This window comes from Glandiceps talaboti, chromosome 17, assembly GCF_964340395.1.
Source record: "Glandiceps talaboti chromosome 17, keGlaTala1.1, whole genome shotgun sequence".
In the NCBI taxonomy this organism is placed as follows: Eukaryota; Metazoa; Hemichordata; class Enteropneusta; family Spengelidae; genus Glandiceps; species Glandiceps talaboti.
In genome coordinates, this window is record NC_135565.1 from 1058357 (window position 1) to 1073380 (window position 15024).

The window sequence follows — 15024 nt, forward strand, 5'->3', positions numbered from 1 at the left end:
AGTTTATTTGCTGAATGTTTATTCAGTTGCCTATCCAACCCTGTTGTTACCTTCACCATGCACACCATCGTTTCACTCTACTATGAGTGTTGTCTTATTGCTAGTCAACTGGCTATGAATCCACATGGTTATCTTTGTGATATACACCATAGTTTGGCTGTGGTCTTGTTGCTAGGGATATTTGCATACATTTTTTAATGTTTACTGACTTGTCTACCACATGATGTTGTTATTTTAGAAAAATATATTATTTGCCTGCTGCTATGGGTGTGGTCATGGTTGCTAGGACCAATTGTGTCAAAATTTTTAAACATCTGGAGAATACCATGTCTAGAAACAGCTTAACAAAGTACAGCCCCATCGACCAAGTACTTTTTGAGATACAAGTTTTTGACCAAAATGCATGTTTTAACACCTAATTTGCATATCACTGAGATAATTACATGCTTAACAGTTTGCCATGTACACGTCCTCAAAGGCATCCTCATTAAATTGCAACCCTATTTGCTCAGTAGTTTTTAAATTAAAGATTTTTGATCAAAATGACATATTTTTAGACCTAATTTGCATATTACTGATGGGATCATCATGTCTTGAAGAATTATTAAGCTACATACTGTTAAGAATATTCCCAAGTTTCAGACCAATCTGCCCCGTAATGTTGTAGTTTTATTTTTCATCAAAAATGACATTTTCTGAACCACACAAGACACCTGTGATGCAATCATTTTGCTTTGACCTATTTCACAAGTAGTCACCAAAGTGAACGTCCCCACCAAATATCAGAGCTTAATCATGCACACGCACACACACACAGACACAGCACCATATATATATATATATATATATATATCAGAGCTTAATCATGCACACGCACACACACACAGACACAGCACTATATACATATATATATATATATATATATATATATATATATATATATATATATATATATATATATATATATATATATATATATATATATATATATATATAAATATATAACAAATGACAAGTTGAAGATGGCAGCCTTAATTTCCAATCCCAAAAACCAATGCCATAACACTAATATAAAGTATATATATGATATGGTGTACCAGTTGCAATCTACCTACCAGAATTTGACACATCCAGTGGTGCTGACTAAAAATCATCAGATGTAGAATTCATATTTACATTTGTTGTGATCCAATAATTGTGTAATCAGGTAAATATAGACAATATATAGTGACTTCTAATATAGATTTTCTCTCTAAACGAACCCTAGTAAAAAATCCATAGTCAAAACATTTCTTCACGACCGACAAAAACATAAAATTTGAAGAAACTGCAAGATTTAAAACTTACATATCTTCTTATCTTCTAAGACATTTCTTCTTCAGCTTCCTTATTCCAGCAATACAAGCTCCTCATAGGTAAAATCTGAAAACAAGGTAAAACATTATCAGTGAAGTGAACTGAAGAGAATTTCAAAATAGAGGGCTTCAAAGCTTAGTTACTAATAAATGACAATCAACAACATATTTGATCAAAAATTAGCTGAATTATATTAAATACTTGCCTCTCAAATTATTTTACTTCACTCTTTTTTCTTCAGCTTTTGTTTATTCTGGTATTAGTGTACAAGTTGTGTGTGATCTGAGAAAAGGAAATATATTACAAATAAACTGAACTGAGAAATCCAAATATCAAATAAGTTTAATTTAAAATGCACACATATGTATCAGTTAAGGCGTTATCTGTGATGTCAAGTACTAATCTGCAAGCTAAGAACCAAACATTTATGTCAACCACAGCCAGTGGTGGTACTTTTGTGATATAACAAGGAAATAGTGGTACAAAACAAAAACTAACTGACATATAGAATGCCGAATAGAAGTATTTGTTTATTTATGTGTAAGTTGATCCAACAATGGTGTATTCAGATAAATATAGGAAATATTGTGGAACTCTAAACCTAGATTTTCCATCTGCACAAACCTCAGTAAAACACTCATTGAGAAAACATTTATTTGTGACTGACAGAAACATCAAATATCATGATTTCTAATCTAATAAGCCTCAATAAAACATTTACTTTCATCTTCTTTCTCTATCAATAAATTTCTTCTCAGCTTTGAAGTCATACATTCCCGTAATACATGTTCCTGGCAGCATGGGCATGGTCTAAAAACAAGGAAAAACATTACTAGCAAGTCTTGGTCAAAAACGTATATAACCAGCCTGAGCTATCATGTCAAATTACTTCATATTCTGATTTCAAAAACAAATATGGCTGCAATCCAGTTCATATCGCAAAGGTCATGAAACAAAGTTACATGCATATGTGGACTTCTGTATACAACATTTGTGGCAGGTTTGGTTGAAAGTAGCCCATGGATGTCAAAGGTGTACATCCACACTTTGAACATTTTGGCTATTTGACTTTGAACATAGCGATAAAGATCGAGTTATTAAAACAAACTTTGAAGAGACTGTAAAATTAGAAACTTACTTACATCTTCTTCCTGTTTAATAACTTTCTTCATTAGCAAACCTCTTCAAATCTAGTCATAGGAGTTCTTCATGGATATGATCTGAAAACAAGGATAACATTATTAATGAATGGAACTGAATATCAAAAACAAAAATACAATTTACAAATAAGTGACAATCACTGATGACACATTGACAAGGACCGAATTTACTATACTAGGTATTAAAGGTGAGCATACTAAACTATAAAACTGGTGATCACCAGTTGCAAACTGTTCTGCCTGCCTGCCTGCCTGCCTGTTTGGAATAAAACTAAGCAAGTCTTCATAAAAGATACAGGAGCCCTAAAGTACTTTACTTCCACGTGACTGAACTGAACAATTGATTTAAAAGATCAGAAATTAATGGCAATGAATAAATACTAAAAAGTGTCTGTGATATGCAAGAAATAGCTGAATTTCGATAATTGACCTGTTCTGTCAGCTTTACATGTATCATTAAATAAAGTGATATGCATATTTCCAATTTGACGTTTGAAAGATCAAATACTGCATGTCTGGGAATGACGCATTACAGACAGACAGACAGATGTGTGCATGGATGGATGGATGGACTGACCCAGGTACACTGTATCATCCCCTTTCAAGGGACTAATTACAACTTAATGAAGAATGCCTAATACAAGTATTTATTCATGTGTGATGATCAAAAAATGGTGCATTCAAACAAGTACACAGAGCATTTTCACATACTCATCTATATTTCCCTATAGACAAACCTGAGTATAAACTAACCAGTGATAAAACATATCTTCATGATTGATAAGAACATAAAGATTTCAAAATAAGAAATTTACTTCTCTCCTGTCAGTAACAATCTTCGCTAGCTTTTTTCATCAATTCCAGTAATACACATTCCTAGGTTATGGTCTGAAAAGAAAGAAAAAAAAAACCATCATCAAATAAACTCAATAGAAATATATAGATACGTACTTACCATATTCTTTTTTTTAAATACACTTTCTTCTGCAGCACTCTTCTTCAATGTTGAGTCAATTGTGTTCCCTGTTGGAGAAGAGAAACAGATTTACAAACATGGTTCATTTACATGTATTTCGATCCAACAATGGTGTTCTCAGGTGAATATATAACAGATTATGTGTCTTTCTTACCCTTCTACACAATCCCCAATATTACATTATAATCACTGTGTAATGTAAAGTGTGAGTTACATGCCAAGCATCTCACTTAGAATTCTTCAGTCTATATACCTTGTAATGAAGTGATGATCTGACCGATCACTAGTTTTCCATTCAACTATACTGTAATAAACTTTTAGTCAGTTAGACATCTCCAAGTTGCGAATCATGAGCTTTTTCTCTGTGATTTGTGATTGTAATATTACTAGTAGTAATAAGTGATTCATAAGTTTACATAAACGACCTCCCATACTCCTCCAACTTCTTTGATTTTCGATTATTTGCAGACGATTCAAATTTGTTCCACACGTTCACAGAAAGAGTAAATAATATAGACCTCCTCACAGTAAATCGTCACCTTAAGGATGTAACAGATTAGTGCGATGCAAATAAGCTAACTATCAACACTAATAAGACAAATTATATTCTTTTTCATGGCAAACGCAAACCTGTTATTAAGCAAGGTGCTATAAATGTCAAAGGTCACGTGATAACAGAGGGTGAAAAAGCATCCTTTGTAGGCGTGACCTTTGATAAGCATCTCACTTGGGAATTTCACATTGAAGAGGTAACAAATTGTATACGTAAGAAAGCTGGAATTCTGTTTAAATTAAGGCATTTTGTTCCACAACATATTTTGTTGTTACTGTATAAATCTTTTATCCAACCTAACCTAACTTACGGTCTAGAAGTATGGGCAAGTACCTTCCCAACTTACCTTCAGCCCATTTTAAAAACACAGAAAATGTGTCTTCGTTGCATTACATTTTCTGGCTTCAGGGAACCATCGTCACCTCTATTTGAATGTTTAAATATTCTCAATATTTTTAAACTTCACCAACTTGGTATATTAAGTTTTATTTATGATCTGTACAATGGTAATCTTCCACATACTCTAGGCGATTATTTTCAGACTGTTGGCCATAGCCAAAATACCAGGTTTAAGCTCCAACAAAACTTAGTAATTCCAAACACACATACAGCTGCTGGTCAATTTGCAATATCATTTGAAGGCGTTAAATTATGGAACAATTTACCTACGGAAATTAAATGCTTAAAATCGAAACACCTGTTTCGAAATTCTTTAAAGCTATACTTGAAATACAATACATGTACATAGTAAGTCACTGTCATGCGATATTTACTCCCCTCCACCATTGCAGAGTCTGTTTTAAATACACAACAATTTCTTTAGAATTTGCCCTTTAACTGTTAATATTAACATATAATTTGAGGAGGAACCAAACTCGATTAGCGGAAAGCTATTTTTTTGGTCTCCTAAATTGCCAAAATTTATAAATAAGCTGCCATGAATTATATATATTTATTGATATTTTTTCTTTATTTTGTTGGCAATAAAGATTGATTGATAAGTATCCACAAGGGCTTCCCTCACCCAATGTTCAGGTCTTCAGAAACCCAAAGTGTCAAATCCATAAAGGTCAGTGAGGCAACAACTTTTGCAATTTTTCTGGCTGATGCCTACAACATCTAGGAGTATATAGCTAAATTTCTTTGGTTTAGGCTAAAATACATAAGTATAGAGAGCAGTGTGTGAATCTAATATACATTTTCCTATAGACAAATTTCAGTAAAACAACCGGTGATAAAACATACTGTATATTCATGACTGATCTGAACACAAATATTACAAAATTAGAAAGTAATTTTTTTCTCTGCTTCATTTAATAAAATTTTAAGCTTTCATCATCAATTGTAGTAATACACATTCCCGGGTTTGATCTGAAAAGAAGGAAAAACTATTATCAAATAAACTGAATAGAAAAATATATATGCATACCTCTATTCTTTTCCTTTAATACACTTTCTTCAGCAGTGTCTTTCTTCAATTCTGTTACCTAAGTAGTGATTGAACGGAAATATAGATTTATATGGTTTATTTACATATATGTTGAAATCAACAATGGTGTGTTCAGATAAATATATTTATAACATGTTTTGTCTTTCTTAATCTTGATTTTCCTTCTACAAAAGCCTCAATAAAAATCCATTGGGAGAACATATCTTCACGACTGATGAAAACATAAAATTTGAAGAGACCACAAACTTTTAAACTTATCTTCTTGTCTTCTAATGTCTTCTTTCTTAAGCTTCCTTCTTCAATTCCAGCAATACAAGCTCCTCATGGGTATGATCTGAAAACAATGGAAAAAAATATTAGTGAAGTGAACAGAAGTCTGAAAACACAAATATCCTAGTTTAATACAAATATACAATTTATAAATGCGAAGTTTGAAGTGAAATTTTAGTGTATTGCATTATATTCACAGTGTAATGCAAAGTGAGTTACATTCCATGCATCTCACTTAGTATTCTTCAGTCTATACCTTCCAATGATGTGGCAATAATCTGTCTGATCACAAGTTTTGTATTCAACTGTACTGTACGAAACTTTAGTCAGTTGGACATCTCCAAGTAGTGAATCATGTGTACACAATCCTCAATAAAACATACACTGTGTATACTGAGAAACACTGATCTGAAAGATCTGAAACTCCTTTACCTTCTTTATCTTGTAATAAGTTTCTTCATCTTTCTTCTTTTATTCCAGTGACATAAGTTCCTCATGGCTATGATCCAAAAAAACAAAAACAAGGAAAAAACATTATTAAATAAACTGAACAGAAATATCTACTAGGTACTTACTTTCCTTTTCTTTTCCTCTAAACTTTCTTTGGCAGCGTCCTTCTTCAATGCCGAGTCCACTTTGTTACCCGAGTAGAGAAAAATAGAAAAACAGATTTATTATACTTGTATTAATGAGTACAGGCATTCCTGTACTCAAACCGGACTTACCTACATTATAAGTCTGTAGATTACCAGATTCGCAGCGCCCATGTATCTGTCCATCGCTAAAGTCCATAACAGTCATATGACTGATGGCAAATAGCTTGCATAGTGGCTTGCATTATGTTTGCAACCAACATCAGGCAGTTTATAACTGGCCACTTAATTTACAGCAAGGCATATTTAGAACAGATACAGAAATCATTCATGATTTCTGCAAACCAGCAAGGAGGCTGGTGTTAACAGTTTGCAACAACTTAACACCACATGATGATCAGTTTATAAGGCTATAGCCAATTATTAGCCTGCAGAGCAGCATGCATGCAAATGATTCATACTTTAACACTGATTGCTAATAGCTGACCATACCATGTATTTACTGCTTGGCTGACTCATTATTATGACTTGGACTTCCAATCTGCAGTTCAGTCTTCAACTTCTGTTCAGTGCATAACTGTCTTGGTGAACCTCAATACATGGCGAGGTCTTGGGCAGTTTTGACAGCACTCTCATACATGTGAACTAATTTAATTGTCACAGATAAATAACATCAGAGTAGTGGCATCCTTCGTCATCTAGGGATATCCTCTTGACATACATGTACATCCATGGGTAACACGAGTTTACAGTTCCATGTTATGACTCTTTATTTCAACTTTAATTCACAGGCTGTTACCCAATGCATTGATTCTTCTTGTCATTTCATCACCTTGGTATTTTTCTTTTCATGCAGGCTACTTCTTTATTTACTCCAAGTCCATTTTATATCACGACTGTGTTGTTTCACACATATGTTGTTTGTTTACCAATGTCCGTTTTATAACACAACCGTGGTTATTTCTCACCTGTTGTTTGTTTACATGTAGTTTGTTTGTTTACCAATGTCTGTTTTATATCACAACAGTGGTTTCACACACGTTGTTTGTTTACCAATGTCCGTTTTACATCACAACAGTGGTTTCACATGTTGTTTGTTTGTTTACTCATGTCCGTTTTATATAAGTAGTTTCACATGTTGTTTGTTTGTTTACTCATGTCTGTTTTATATAACAACAGTGGTTTCACACATGTTGTTTATTTGTTTATTCATGTCCATTTTATATAACAGTGGTTTCGCATGTTGTTTGTTTACTCATGTCCGTTTATATCACAAGTGGTTTCACACATTTGTTTGTTTGTTTACTCATGTCCATTTTATATAACAGTGGTTTCACACGTTTGTTTGTTTACTCATGTTCGTTTTATATCACAACAGTGGTTTCATATGTTATTTGTTTGTTTACTCGTCCATTTTATATAACAACAGTGGCTTCAGATGTTGTTTGTTTGTTTGTTTACTCATGTCCGTTTTATATAACAGTTGTTTCACATGTTTGTTTGTTTACTCAGGTCCATTTTATATAACAACAGTGGTTTCACACGTTTGTTTGTTTACTCATGTCCATTTTGTATAACAGTGGTTTCACACGTTTGTTTACTCATGTCCATTTTATATAACAACAGTGGTTTCAAACGTTTGTTTGTTTGTTTAGTCATGTCCATTTTATATAACAGTGGTTTCACACGTTGTTTGTTTACTCATGTCCTTTTTATATTATAACAGTGTTTCACATGTTGTTTACTTGTTTACCAATGTCCGTTTTATACAACAGTAGTTTCACACGTTGTTTGTTTGTTTACTCATGTCCGTTTTATATAACAACAGTGGTTTCACAAGTTTGTTTTGTTTGTTTACTCATGTCTGTTGTATATAACAGTGGTTTCACACATTTGTTTGTTTGTTTACTCATGTCCGTTGTATATAACAGTGGTTTCACACGTTTGTTTGTTTGTTTACTCATTTCGTTTTATATAACAGTGGTTTCACACATTTGTTTTATTTGTTTACTCATGTCTGTTGTATATAACAACAGTAGTTTCACACGTTTGTTTGTTCGTTTACTCAGGTCCATTTTATATAACAACAGTGGTTTCACATGTTTGTTTGTTTACCAATGTCCGTTTTATATAACAACAGTAGTTTGACACGTTTGTTTGTGTTTGTTTACTCGTCCATTTTATTTAACAACAGTGGTTTCACGTTTGTTTACTCATGTTCGTTTATATCACAACAGTGGTTTCACATGTTTGTTTGTTTACTCATGTCCATTTTAGATAACAGTGGTGTTTTACACATGTTTGTTTGTTTGTTTGTTTACTCATGTCTGTTTTATATCAACAGTGGTTTCACATGTTTGTTTGTTTATTCATGTCCATTTTATATAACAGTGGTTTCAGATGTTGTTTGTTTGTTTATACTCATGTCCATTTTATATAACAACAGTGGTTTCATACGTTTGTTTGTTTACTCATGTCCATTTTGTATAACAGTGGTTTCACATATTGTTTGTTTGTTTACTCATGTCCGTTTTATATCACAACAGTAGTTTCACATGTTGTTTGTTTGTTTACTCATGTCCGTTTTATATAACAGTGGTTTCATATGTTGTTTGTTTGTTACTCATGTCCATTTTATATAACAGTGGTTTCACATGTTGTTTGTTTGTTTACTCATGTCCATTTTATATAACAACAGTGGTTTCACACGTTTGTTTACTCATGTCCATTTTGTATAACAGTGGTTTCACATATTGTTTGTTTGTTTACTCATGTCCGTTTTATATAACAGTGGTTTCACATGTTGTCTGTTTGTTTACTCATGTCCATTTTATATAACAGTGGTTTCACATGTTGTTTGTTTGTTTACTCATGTCCATTTTATATAACAGTGGTTTCACACGTTTGTTTGTTTACTCATGTCCGTTTTATATAACAGTGGTTTCACATGTTGTTTGTTTGTTTACTCATGTCCGTTTTTTATAACAGTGGTTTCACATATTGTTTGTTTACTCATGTCCGTTTTATATAACAGTGGTGTTTTACACATGTTTGTTTGTTTACTCATGTCTGTTTTATAGTGCTCACAACTGTGTTGTTTTACACGTTTGTTTGTTTACTCATGTCCGTTTTATATCAACAGTGGTTTCACACGTTGTTTGTTTACTCGTCCATTTTATATAACAACAGTGGTTTCACACGTTTGTTTACTCATGTTCGTTTATATCACAACAGTGGTTTCACATGTTTGTTTGTTTACTCATGTCCATTTTAGATAACAACAGTGGTGTTTTACACATGTTTGTTTGTTTATTTGTTTACTCATGTCTGTTTTATATCAACAGTGGTTTCACATGTTTGTTTGTTTATTCATGTCCATTTTATATAACAGTGGTTTCAGATGTTGTTTGTTTGTTTGTTTATACTCATGTCCATTTTATATAACAACAGTGGTTTCATACGTTTGTTTGTTTACTCATGTCCATTTTGTATAACAGTGGTTTCATATGTTGTTTGTTTGTTTACTCATGTCCATTTTATATAACAACAGTGGTTTCACATGTTGTTTGTTTGTTTACTCATGTCCATTTTATATAACAACAGTGGTTTCACACGTTTGTTTACTCATGTCCATTTTGTATAACAGTGGTTTCACATATTGTTTGTTTACTCATGTCCGTTTTATATAACAGTGGTTTCACATGTTGTTTGTTTGTTTACTCATGTCCATTTTATATAACAGTGGTTTCACATGTTGTTTGTTTGTTTACTCATGTCCATTTTATATAACAACAGTGGTTTCACACGTTTGTTTGTTTACTCATGTCCGTTTTATATAACAGTGGTTTCACATGTTGTTTGTTTACTCATGTCCATTTTATATAACAGTGGTTTCACATGTTGTTTGTTTGTTTACTCATGTCCATTTTATATAACAGTGGTTTCACATGTTGTTTGTTTGTTTACTCATGTCCATTTTATATAACAACAGTGGTTTCACACGTTTGTTTGTTTACTCATGTCCGTTTTATATAACAGTGGTTTCACATGTTGTTTGTTTACTCATGTCCATTTTATATAACAGTGGTGTTTTACACATGTTTGTTTGTTTGTTTACTCATGTCTGTTTTATAGTGCTCACAACTGTGTTGTTTTACACGTTTGTTTGTTTACTCATGTTCGTTTTATATCAACAGTGGTTTCACACGTTGTTTGTTTACTCGTCCATTTTATATAATAACAGTGGTTTCACACGTTTGTTTACTCATGTTCGTTTATATCACAACAGTGGTTTCACATGTTGTTTACTTGTTTACCAATGTCCGTTTTATATAACAACAGTGGTTTTACACGTTTGTTTGTTTACTCATGTTCGTTTTATATAACAGTGGTGTTTCACACGTTTGTTTGTTTGTTTACTCATGTCCGTTTTATATTACAACAGTGGTTTCACATGTTTGTTTACTCATGTCCATTTTAGATAAAAACAGTGGTTTCACACATGTTGTTTATTTGTTTATTCATGTCCATTTTATATAACAGTGGTTTCGCATGTTGTTTGTTTACTCATGTCCGTTTATATCACAAGTGGTTTCACACATTTGTTTGTTTGTTTACTCATGTCCATTTTATATAACAGTGGTTTCACACGTTTGTTTGTTTACTCATGTTCGTTTTATATCACAACAGTGGTTTCATATGTTATTTGTTTGTTTACTCGTCCATTTTATATAACAACAGTGGCTTCAGATGTTGTTTGTTTGTTTGTTTACTCATGTCCGTTTTATATAACAGTTGTTTCACATGTTTGTTTGTTTACTCAGGTCCATTTTATATAACAACAGTGGTTTCACACGTTTGTTTGTTTACTCATGTCCATTTTGTATAACAGTGGTTTCACACGTTTGTTTACTCATGTCCATTTTATATAACAACAGTGGTTTCAAACGTTTGTTTGTTTGTTTAGTCATGTCCATTTTATATAACAGTGGTTTCACACGTTGTTTGTTTACTCATGTCCTTTTTATATTATAACAGTGTTTCACATGTTGTTTACTTGTTTACCAATGTCCGTTTTATACAACAGTAGTTTCACACGTTGTTTGTTTGTTTACTCATGTCCGTTTTATATAACAACAGTGGTTTCACAAGTTTGTTTTGTTTGTTTACTCATGTCTGTTGTATATAACAGTGGTTTCACACATTTGTTTGTTTGTTTACTCATGTCCGTTGTATATAACAGTGGTTTCACACGTTTGTTTGTTTGTTTACTCATTTCGTTTTATATAACAGTGGTTTCACACATTTGTTTTATTTGTTTACTCATGTCTGTTGTATATAACAACAGTAGTTTCACACGTTTGTTTGTTCGTTTACTCAGGTCCATTTTATATAACAACAGTGGTTTCACATGTTTGTTTGTTTACCAATGTCCGTTTTATATAACAACAGTAGTTTGACACGTTTGTTTGTGTTTGTTTACTCGTCCATTTTATTTAACAACAGTGGTTTCACGTTTGTTTACTCATGTTCGTTTATATCACAACAGTGGTTTCACATGTTTGTTTGTTTACTCATGTCCATTTTAGATAACAGTGGTGTTTTACACATGTTTGTTTGTTTGTTTGTTTACTCATGTCTGTTTTATATCAACAGTGGTTTCACATGTTTGTTTGTTTATTCATGTCCATTTTATATAACAGTGGTTTCAGATGTTGTTTGTTTGTTTATACTCATGTCCATTTTATATAACAACAGTGGTTTCATACGTTTGTTTGTTTACTCATGTCCATTTTGTATAACAGTGGTTTCACATGTTGTTTGTTTGTTTACTCATGTCCGTTTTATATAACAGTGGTTTCATATGTTGTTTGTTTGTTACTCATGTCCATTTTATATAACAGTGGTTTCACATGTTGTTTGTTTGTTTACTCATGTCCATTTTATATAACAACAGTGGTTTCACACGTTTGTTTACTCATGTCCATTTTGTATAACAGTGGTTTCACATATTGTTTGTTTGTTTACTCATGTCCGTTTTATATAACAGTGGTTTCACATGTTGTCTGTTTGTTTACTCATGTCCATTTTATATAACAGTGGTTTCACATGTTGTTTGTTTGTTTACTCATGTCCATTTTATATAACAGTGGTTTCACACGTTTGTTTGTTTACTCATGTCCGTTTTATATAACAGTGGTTTCACATGTTGTTTGTTTGTTTACTCATGTCCGTTTTTTATAACAGTGGTTTCACATATTGTTTGTTTACTCATGTCCGTTTTATATAACAGTGGTGTTTTACACATGTTTGTTTGTTTACTCATGTCTGTTTTATAGTGCTCACAACTGTGTTGTTTTACACGTTTGTTTGTTTACTCATGTCCGTTTTATATCAACAGTGGTTTCACACGTTGTTTGTTTACTCGTCCATTTTATATAACAACAGTGGTTTCACACGTTTGTTTACTCATGTTCGTTTATATCACAACAGTGGTTTCACATGTTTGTTTGTTTACTCATGTCCATTTTAGATAACAACAGTGGTGTTTTACACATGTTTGTTTGTTTATTTGTTTACTCATGTCTGTTTTATATCAACAGTGGTTTCACATGTTTGTTTGTTTATTCATGTCCATTTTATATAACAGTGGTTTCAGATGTTGTTTGTTTGTTTGTTTATACTCATGTCCATTTTATATAACAACAGTGGTTTCATACGTTTGTTTGTTTACTCATGTCCATTTTGTATAACAGTGGTTTCATATGTTGTTTGTTTGTTTACTCATGTCCATTTTATATAACAACAGTGGTTTCACATGTTGTTTGTTTGTTTACTCATGTCCATTTTATATAACAACAGTGGTTTCACACGTTTGTTTACTCATGTCCATTTTGTATAACAGTGGTTTCACATATTGTTTGTTTACTCATGTCCGTTTTATATAACAGTGGTTTCACATGTTGTTTGTTTGTTTACTCATGTCCATTTTATATAACAGTGGTTTCACATGTTGTTTGTTTGTTTACTCATGTCCATTTTATATAACAACAGTGGTTTCACACGTTTGTTTGTTTACTCATGTCCGTTTTATATAACAGTGGTTTCACATGTTGTTTGTTTACTCATGTCCATTTTATATAACAGTGGTTTCACATGTTGTTTGTTTGTTTACTCATGTCCATTTTATATAACAGTGGTTTCACATGTTGTTTGTTTGTTTACTCATGTCCATTTTATATAACAACAGTGGTTTCACACGTTTGTTTGTTTACTCATGTCCGTTTTATATAACAGTGGTTTCACATGTTGTTTGTTTACTCATGTCCATTTTATATAACAGTGGTGTTTTACACATGTTTGTTTGTTTGTTTACTCATGTCTGTTTTATAGTGCTCACAACTGTGTTGTTTTACACGTTTGTTTGTTTACTCATGTTCGTTTTATATCAACAGTGGTTTCACACGTTGTTTGTTTACTCATCCATTTTATATAACAACAGTGGTTTCACACGTTTGTTTACTCATGTTCGTTTATATCACAACAGTGGTTTCACATGTTGTTTACTTGTTTACCAATGTCCGTTTTATATAACAACAGTGGTTTTACACGTTTGTTTGTTTACTCATGTTCGTTTTATATAACAGTGGTGTTTCACACGTTTGTTTGTTTGTTTACTCATGTCCGTTTTATATTACAACAGTGGTTTCACATGTTTGTTTACTCATGTCCATTTTAGATAAAAACAGTGGTGTTTTACACGTTTGTTTGTTTGTTTACTCATGTCTGTTTTATAGTGCTCACAACTGTGTTTTTTTACGTTTGTTTGTTTTCTCATGTCCATTTTAGATAACAACAGTGGTGTAGTTTCACATGTTGTTTGTTTGTTTGTTTACTCATGTCTGTTTTGTATCAACAGTGGTTTCACATGTTGTTTGTTTGTTTACTCATGTCCATTTTATATAACAACAGTGGTTTCACACGTTTGTTTACTCATGTCTGTTTTATATCAACAGTGGTTTCACATGTTGTTTGTTTGTTTGTTTACTCATGTCTGTTTTGTATCAACAGTAGTTTCACATGTTTGTTTGTTTACTCATGTCCATTTTATATAACAACAGTGGTTTCACACGTTTGTTTACTCATGTCTGTTTTATATCAACAGTGGTTTTACATGTTGTTTGTTTGTTTGTTTACTCATGTCTGTTTTGTATCAACAGTAGTTTCACATGTTGTTTGTTTGTTTACTCATGTCCATTTTATATAACAACAGTGGTTTCACACGTTTGTTTACTCATGTCTGTTTTATATAACAGTGGTTTCACATGTTGTTTGTTTGTTTACTCATGTCCGTTTTATATAACAATGGTTTCACATGTTGTTTGTTTACTCATGTCCATTTTATATAACAAGTGGTTTCACATGTTGTTTGTTTACTCATGTCTGTTTTATATAACAAGTGGTTTCACATGTTGTTTGTTTACTCATGTCCGTTTTATATAACAGTGGTTTCACATGTTGTTTGTTTACTCATGTCTGTTTTATATAACAGTGGTTTCACACGTTTGTTTGTTTACTCATGTCCATTTTATATAAGTGATTTCACATGTTGTTTATTTGTTTACTCATGTCCGTTTTATATCACAACAGTAGTTTCACATGTTGTT

General features: G+C 32.2%; 1 long non-coding RNA gene across 1 annotated transcript; it reads right to left on the bottom strand.

Annotated features, from left to right (window-relative positions):
- Positions 1–2142: 2142 nt before the first annotated feature.
- On the bottom strand, positions 2143–3380 carry LOC144448319 (uncharacterized). The gene is made up of 3 exons (XR_013482092.1): positions 3332–3380; positions 2499–2576; positions 2143–2166 (listed from the first exon to the last, which is right to left on the bottom strand). It is a non-coding gene; the product is annotated as an uncharacterized LOC144448319 (long non-coding RNA).
- Positions 3381–15024: the final 11644 nt, after the last annotated feature.